The sequence below is a fragment of the Gallinula chloropus genome, assembly GCF_964237585.1.
Source record: "Gallinula chloropus genome assembly, chromosome: 2".
NCBI classification, from domain to species: domain Eukaryota; kingdom Metazoa; phylum Chordata; class Aves; order Gruiformes; family Rallidae; genus Gallinula; species Gallinula chloropus.
This window is the reverse complement of record NC_140086.1, coordinates 34932491-34940956: the sequence shown is the minus strand read 5'-3', so window position 1 is coordinate 34940956 and position 8466 is coordinate 34932491.

The following is an 8466-nucleotide window of genomic DNA, read 5'->3' as shown; positions in this document are numbered from 1 at the left end:
ACTCTATCAGTAAGTACTGTGAAATGAGGCTGTAGGAGCTGACAGCTTTCCCTGCTTTCTAAACTCAACGATGAAGCAATTGGTCAACCAGCTTTTGAAGAACATTCATTTTGGTTTTCTATGGAGCTTCATTTACATCTACATAAGAATGACCTGGTGTGGTTGCAGTTTTAAGGAATTAAAAAGTAAATGCGGTTTCAGTACAACTGCAGTTATAACTATATGTATAGCATGCATTTTAACAAAATCTGTATCTGTGAGGAGGATAGTGTTAACTAAGCCTGTTTAGAAATGAATCTAAAGTTGAAGAAACTGTTTACATTAGCCCTTACTCCCAAGTTCCATGCTCTTTTGAAAAAGCCTCTTAATGACTTCCCCAGGGACAAATTAACTCCCATGTTCTTACAGCAAAGTCGCTAAGAGCGAGTACAACAAATTTCCTTCTGTTACATGGCATTATTTTAATGCATATTTTTTCTAAGATGTCTCCATCTCTAGTGGTATCTTCAACTAAGAAACTGCTTTTAAAACTTGACATATTGCTTATTAGCCTGACAGAAAAGGAAAAAAAAGCATCTGACCAGTAATATCAAATTTATATAAAACACTGTGCTAAGTTTCAGGGCTCGTAAAGTTCTTTAATTATCAAAGAAGTTGGCATCCTGGTTTCTCTGAATTTACTACTGTTCCAGAAATCTCATAGTTCATCTCAGTTCTGGAGCTGTGTGGTTGAGGGGTGGCTCATGACTGGTAGGCTCTGTGAGCATCTTTCTAAAACTTGGTCGAAGACTTCTCTTGTTCTCCACTTGTTCTAAAACTTCGCTTTTAATCTCCTGTTGAAAAGTCACATACATATAGAGAAATGGGATGCCAGGTACATTTGTAGGTCTGGTGAGAATTGCTTAAGTGTTTGTGGGGAGGGTCTTTGAGGCTAATTTTAGATTATTCTAGATTGATGTGTACAGTAAATTTGGTATTACATAACATCCCTGGAGACAGCCATGGCTCCAAACTTGACAAAATGGAGAGTCCTTGTTGTACAAAATGGGGGATTGAGCTTAAATTCAGTTTGAGTCTCCAGGGAAACAAATGCCAAGTGTTAACCTTTTCATAACACAGACGAGCTGTTTTAGAAACAATCCCGAAAATTCTGTCACCTCTAGTCCCACCTTAAAATAAGAGCACATAAAAAAGCTGGCCACTGTCCAAGAGGGTTTTTTGTTGACTTGATGGCTTCACAGGTGACTCCTGCAAAGCAGGAAGAGAAGACTTGTGACTGAGGATGTAGTGGAAACTGGGGTTTCCCGTATTTATATTACCCTAAACTGCCACAAATGCCATGTGATGCTGGGAGTTTTCTTTAATGCTATGATCAGAAACCATGAGAATTTTACCATGTCTCTTTGGGCCTGTGGCTATGCAGCAATTAAGTGAGAAACTGCACTATTTCAGCACAAAGCTAGAGCAACTTCAGTAGCTCAGGTAAAAGTTTTCATTTCAACTAGTAAACTGGTGTAGGACTGATTGCCTTCATTCTGTAGGAAGATGCTGCGCAAGTGTATTGTTACGTCCAGGTGAGCCAATGTGGGTTTACCTCTTGGTATCTTCCCATTTTTGCCTTGTGCTAACAATGAGGTGGGATAGGGAGCTGGAGGAAGTTTTCTCACAACACTCCTGCCTTCATGGTGCTAAGCTTCTAGGCCTGTAAACAAAGCGTTTGCAGATCATTTTATAGCACTGTACTTCCCAATAAGCAGGACAAGTTGCACCCTTGAGGTATCTACAGCGATAACAGTCAAGTAGAGGGAAATAGGTGCTAACTTATGGGCTTGAGGGTTTTTGCTGAGTTTGAGTTGTATTCCTATCTGGTGATAGACGCTTTCACAACAGGGGAGCTGGCTGCTTCCTCTCTACAGGATCTATCTGGGTAACTAGTTCAGACATTTTCATTTGTGCATGGTCCAAGGAGTGGTACCTCAACAATTTACTTGTGTTCTGTTTGAACCAAAGCTTGGAAGGTGTGTGATTACTTTTTCCTCTCTAAGGAGTAAAATGCCTCATGTGTGCCCTGTGGTTAAGTACATACACACCGGCTGGTGCTACAGGCTAAGTGGTGTATCAGAAACATGTTCACAACCAGGCTTACCTTGTGGCAGCTTACCCCTGGAGTTATGCTTTGAGAGTCTTCTGTGTAGCTCCCAAGTAAATGTCTACACAAGTAGTTTTTTAGAGCCAGGTTCTTCCCAGTGGTGCCCATGACAGCATCAGAGGCAATGGGTACAAACCAAAACACAGGAGGTTCCCTCTGAAACACTTTTTGTGAGAGTGACTGAGCACTGGCATGGGTTGTCCAAGGAGGTTGCAGAGTTTCCATGGAGATATTAAAAAGCCATCAGGACACGGTCTTGGGCAATGGGCTCTACGTGGCCCTGCTTCAATGAAGAGGTTAGACAAGATGACTTCCAAAGGTCCCTTCTCACCTCAAGCATTCTGTGATTCTTTAGGAAAAAAGGAGAGCCTGGTTTCTGATTAGGAGGCATGCCATGAAAGTTTATTGTCTCTTAAAAGCTTGACCATGTAGGAAGGAAATGTAGTCTGAATTCACATCTCCTATACCAGCCTCCTATACAGACAGTCCCAATTTGTAGCAGAGCCAGGATTATGCTCATTGACTTTATATATCTGAATAGGAGCCTGTAAATCTAAACTTTCCCTCTGTCCAATATAACAGAGGTGCCTGGGCGAACTAACTTAGCTCTGTAAAATCTAAGCTGTTCTCACAGTGAGTCTTCCTTCTCTTCCACTCCCTAGTCTTTAAAAGGAGTCTGGGATTGCCAGGTTTCTAAACTGGGTGTATCCATTAAGTAACCAGAGTGGGATAAGACAAGTTTGGACTGCAAGTATCTTTGCTTTTGGTGTTAGTAGTTTCCTGTACCATGTACTTGTTGGTTATTTTATGCATTAATGTAGTTACAGCTTGGAGCACCTAAGCTAGATCCCCAGTATAGTATAAATTGTTCTATCCCCACACCTCATAAGGCCTATTTGGGTGGTGTATGTAGAGCTGTTAACACACAGTAAGTGTGTACCTCAGCTTACACCATAGCGACTTGTGCAGAAGACCTCTAAGTGAGGTAAACTAATCATGAACAGTAGCCTTTTGCTTTATAATGAACAAACAATTCAGGAGCGAGTATTGTTCTTTACATCCAAACACCATCATAGTTTGTTGAAAGCTTTGTGTGTAGACAAAGACTCCAATGACCTTGGTCTTCAGGAGCAACTTGGGCAAATTTTGAAGAAACAAAGCGGTGTAGCACGCGCACATAAATTAAGGGATTAAGTTACAGACCACTGTGTTTCTAACAGTGTGCATCTGCACAAGAGTTTAATGCTCACAAAAGCACTAACTTAGCCTCTGAATTTGGTTCCTAATTTTTCTCTGTGCCCGAGTAGACAAGCCTTGAGCATCTGTTCAACAAAACCGGATGATTGTAACACGAACGGTAATCCAGTACGTATTTTGCTTCAGGTCTGTTTCTGTCTACTAATGCTTTAAACCCAAGGTTTCCAAGTACAGAAACTTTGGGGCTCTGCTCAGTTTTCCATTGCTGCCAAGTTCTTATCCACAAACAGGAAATAAAGGGGATGAGTTCTTTTAGCAGCCCCTGAAGCAGCATGTCAGGCAGAACTGGGTGATGAGGGCACCTGATTAAAAGCTGACTTTGTCATGAAACTCTTAACCCTGAATTCCAGGTCTTTAGTCACACAGCAGCTCCCCTCTCTTGTGGAAAAAAAAAAAAAAAAAGAAAAAACAGAAGTCTAGGGACAGTCCCCATCAGGGTTAGAAACATAAAGCCCCCAAACCTGGTATCCTAATTAACCAGCCACGTTTTGAGCTGATCACTAAATGCTGGTGTATGCAGTGATAGAAAGTATGGCTTTATTGTGCTATCAAAGAAATGAAGCAATTCATACTGACTTTATTTAAACAGAGTTTAAGTGGTCAACCCAAATATTTAAAATAACTGTAGAAATAACATTCCAGCTTACATACTTATCTATCTGCTTAATGCTGACAATACACAAACAGTTCACTTCTTACACACACACAAAGTTTTTGAGCTAAATGATGTATGTGCAGAAGTCAAGATCAAGTGTTTGTGTATGTGTGTGTGTGTGTAAGTTAAATTGACGGGATGTTTGTTTCCCTCTCCCTAAATGGCACAATTGTCGCTCTTAAGCCAAGGAGCCACAATGTATTTTGAAAAACTGAAACCTTTAAATACATCCCTGCCTGCACAGCCTGACCAAGCTGCCTTCAAAATATTAGTCTGTTCTGACTGAAAACATTTCAGCAAACAACGTGCCTGGGCCAGCGTCCATGGCACTGGGAGAACTAGAGACTTTCTTTCCTAATCCAATTATCAATAAAAGCTGCTGTGGCAGTGAGATGAGGGAACAGCCATAGCTGAGCCGCTGGGAAAGCTAGTAGCTGTGTCTGGGGACAGGTTTTTAGCAGGAGAGGAAGAATGGGGTGCTAAGATGGCTCTAGGGATCTCCCCTGCGTACTCTGCATCTGTTGCAGAGTAGTGTGCATGCACAGCACCCCACTCGTGTGCTGACATCCAGCCCGCCCTTCTCATCGCAGCTGCAGGCAGTCGTGCTCTTGAGCCCCTCTACACACTCTCCTCCTCAGAAGTTGGTCTGGAATAGCTACACTTAAGTGCGTGCCTGTGTTTGTGCACGCCCTTGTGTTTTGCAATAAGCATAAACAGTTTCAGCCTAACTTAAACAAGAGCAGTGCTCTGGAGTAAGAAGCTCTGTGCTCTGGGACTTGCTCAGGACTAGCCTATGCGTGTTGGATGCCTGTCATACTGTCATGTCTAAACAAGCCCTTAAAAGATGGTGACAAACTTTCGCTGGGACGTGTCCACTTAAGCTGTGGATAAGCAAAGTTAGCTTAAATGTGTTCTGTTTTCTTAACAGGCAAGAACATTTTGATCCACTGTTTAGAAGAAACCTCACTTGATACAGCTTGGGTCTTTACATACGTCAGTAGTGAATGGGCAGGCAGAAGTGTGCCAGGGTGATTAGGATGTTAGGTTTTCCTGCTGCTCTGAAAGCCAGGAACGCTGACCTTGCCAGCTGTTTTGGAAAGGAGCTCCTGGCCAGTTAAACTTCTGGCATGTAAGGTGAGGAGTTTCATTTCAACAGCAAGATCAGAGGAGAGGGTGGAATTAAGGTCCCCCAAGCACCCCAGAATCAAGCTAGCATCAGGGCTCTTTGTTTTATGGTGTCTGCACAGAGGTTTCACCAATTCTTGTCTTGTTACTCCTTCTAGTTCAGCCTTGCTTCTAGTGGGAGCCCAAACACAGACGGGGCTCCAAGGGACCAATGTTTCCTCAAGGCCCCTGCTTTCCCAGGGCTTGCCTGTGAACTACAATGCTTGAAATGCTGAGGATTGCCAGCTTCATGACCAGCAAGTGCTCACAGTGGTGGGAAATAAGCACAAGGCAGATGAGACCAAAGCTTCCAGTGGAGGGCTCATAAACCAGACCAGTCTAGCAAAAACATTAATACATGGATTTTCTCATCTCTTGCTTGTATCCACAATGCAAACAACCTGATAAGAAATGCCAGCTTTTCTCTGCTTGCAGTGACTCCAAATAAAAATAATTTAAACAATTGCTCTCTATATTTTATTTCTGAACTTACAGAAGTAACCACTTCTCTGGTTGTTTAACTAACAATCTTGACATTTAAAAATAACACGTGGCTCACCTAATACATCATCTGTTAGCATCTGCAAAATAAGGCACTTTGTTAGTCCCAGGGCTAAACTGGGAGTTTCTGATGAATAGTAAGGTGGTTCTGAAAATGCAGGTTGTTCAAGAGAGAGTTCAGTCTGGTCTAACTCCTTTCATGTCTTTATTTTGTGTGGCAAACTAGAACAAATGGAGGAATTGGGAGATGTGTAAGTGTCCTTATTAGATGCGGGAACAAACTAGGCCAGGTCCATGAAGAACTTATAAGCTTTGGTAATGCTTTAAAAAATTACTTGAACATTATTTTTTAGTATGGAAACCTTATTTACAGGCAGAGGATTTCCAAGCCACAGAGACAGCATTTTCACAAGGAAATAACTAATTTCTTCTTTACTGAAAGAAAACAGTGGTAACTTTCACCAAACCACTGTCCAACTCTGGTTGGGGCTGGGGCTGGTACAGGGACTGGCAGAAAAGTTGTGCCCAAATTTTCCATTCCTGGAAAAGATTTTAATTGAAATCAGCAAGTACAATAGACTTGGAGGTAAGTCTTCCCAGTGTCTGAAACAAGCAGCTTTTAACTTTCTCTGGATTTTTGGTATTCTAAATATTTGCAGTCCCCTGTGAAGGTTCTCCTCTGAAGAGCTAGAGCATCTAATAGGAACAGTCAGGTCAGCCAAGGCAGCTCCTTTTTATTGAAGGGGCAAAACTGCACATGAAATTCCACGACCCTTGAGCTTATGGGACATAAGTTTCTTGTTTTCTCAAAAAAAGCATATTTTCATTTTTGCCTTCCTCCTGATACTTGAATGATCAGATGTGGAGATGCTGTCAGTGTTCCTGGGCTTCACCTTGGGAAGCCGAGCCTTTGTTACTAAATAATTGGAACCGGACCTAAAATTATTCTCTCACTGGGGACTCATAACACAATCTGCTGCCTTGAAAATTCTTACACGAAACAGCTTGTGGGACTGGGATGGCTGGGAAGCGGATAAACTAATACGGCACTCTGGGCCAGAGGGAGCAAGGCAGAGCAAAAGCTAAGGCCCCACTGGGAAATTCATTAACCACAGCTCCTACAGCTGCTGTAACTTCCTGTTCTGTCACTGTCTGGAATTTTTCCTCGAGTCCCAATCCCTGAAGACAATTCCTGTGTTATGGTCAGGACTCTGAGGTTTCTCACCTGACAAGGTGCATCCTTGCCTTCTCTCCCTGCCAGGGGTGATGGGTCTGCCCCAGGGCAGGGGGCAGGAGATGAACCTCATGGGCAATGCGAGAGGTCCTCATCTGTCAAGATGTTCTCATGAGGGAAAAAGGTAAGTTATTTGCCATCATCATCTTCATGCATTTGCTACTCTCCCAGCCTATACCAGAAAGCTTCAGGCGCCCGCAATGGAACCAGGACAGTGAGCTACCACTTGTGGGCTGGCCCATGCACAGGAATGATTTTCCAGCCCAACATTCTGTCATTGCTCTAAGACTGGAGAAGTTGCCTGTGGTCTTCTGTGCTGCATTGTAAACCTACAGCCCCATGAAAGCATCTCTAGCCCTGAAAAAACAAAACACAAGGCCACAGGCAGAGAATACTTATCTAACAGCCATTTCACTCGCAAGAAAAGAGAGTGTGAGCATGTGTGTGCGTGAACAGGAGTGTACTAGATGGGTAGGAATCTCTAATACCCCCAGGCAGAGCTGTGTCTGCAGGCAGCTCCAGTGCCTCCATGGACACTCACGTTTTGTCAGACACTCTTGACTTCTGCTGAGGTAAGAGGAAGTTGCACGTCTACCTTTTCAAACAGAAACCGACCACACGTGGGAGAATCCCACCTCTGAAAAGGAGAAGGCAATGTATCAGCTGGTGAGACATGGAGAGAAGCCCTTCCTGACCCCACCTGTACCCTGGTGTCTGAACGACATCTCATGCCCACTGGTGCTACCAGCCATTTGCAGCGGTACCCTTGAGGAATGGCTGCTGATCAAGGGAAGCTCTTCATGGCAACTGTGGTTAAACTGCTTGGTTTCCAATTGTCAAGGTTGTTAGACCAGATCTGTTACTTGAAGCCATCCAGACAGGCTTCCGTTAGAATTACTAGGACTCACTGTAAGGTAGAAGCTTTGTCTGCTGAAACAGCCACTGCTCATATACCTACAGCAGCACAACGAATCCAAAGGATTTGGCTTTGACTTTCCACCCAGTGTCCTGTGCTGTTATGTCTGCCACATTGCCTGTCCTGTGCCAGTGCTGAAGTCCCTGGTGCCCAGTAACCCAGCCCTGAGTTAAGCTCTCCAGCCGAGCAGAAGAGCAGGAGAAGGGCAAATGCGATGCAAAGGGAAGGCAGGCGTACAGGCTTGCAGGACCCGATCCTCAAACAGCGCTGCATGGCAGAACTGCATCGCCATTTATCAAATCACTGCCTGCTCAGTGTCTGAGCATTTCACTGGGTTGTTCAGGCTACAAATCCCCAGTAAAAAATGCTGTTTGGATCTCTCACTGTACAAAGCAAAAATTTTTTGTGTGTCGCCTTAGCCACTGGGTCATCTCGTTTCTTTACAGACCCTTGCTGCATGAGTACCTCTGCCTTCTCCCCTAGACTGGGTCAGATCGAACCACGGATTTTCATCCTGGTCTAAGCCTTTGAGTTTGCAGCTTACCTCACTTGGATACTTCATTTAACTATGAAATTCGCTTCACAGATCA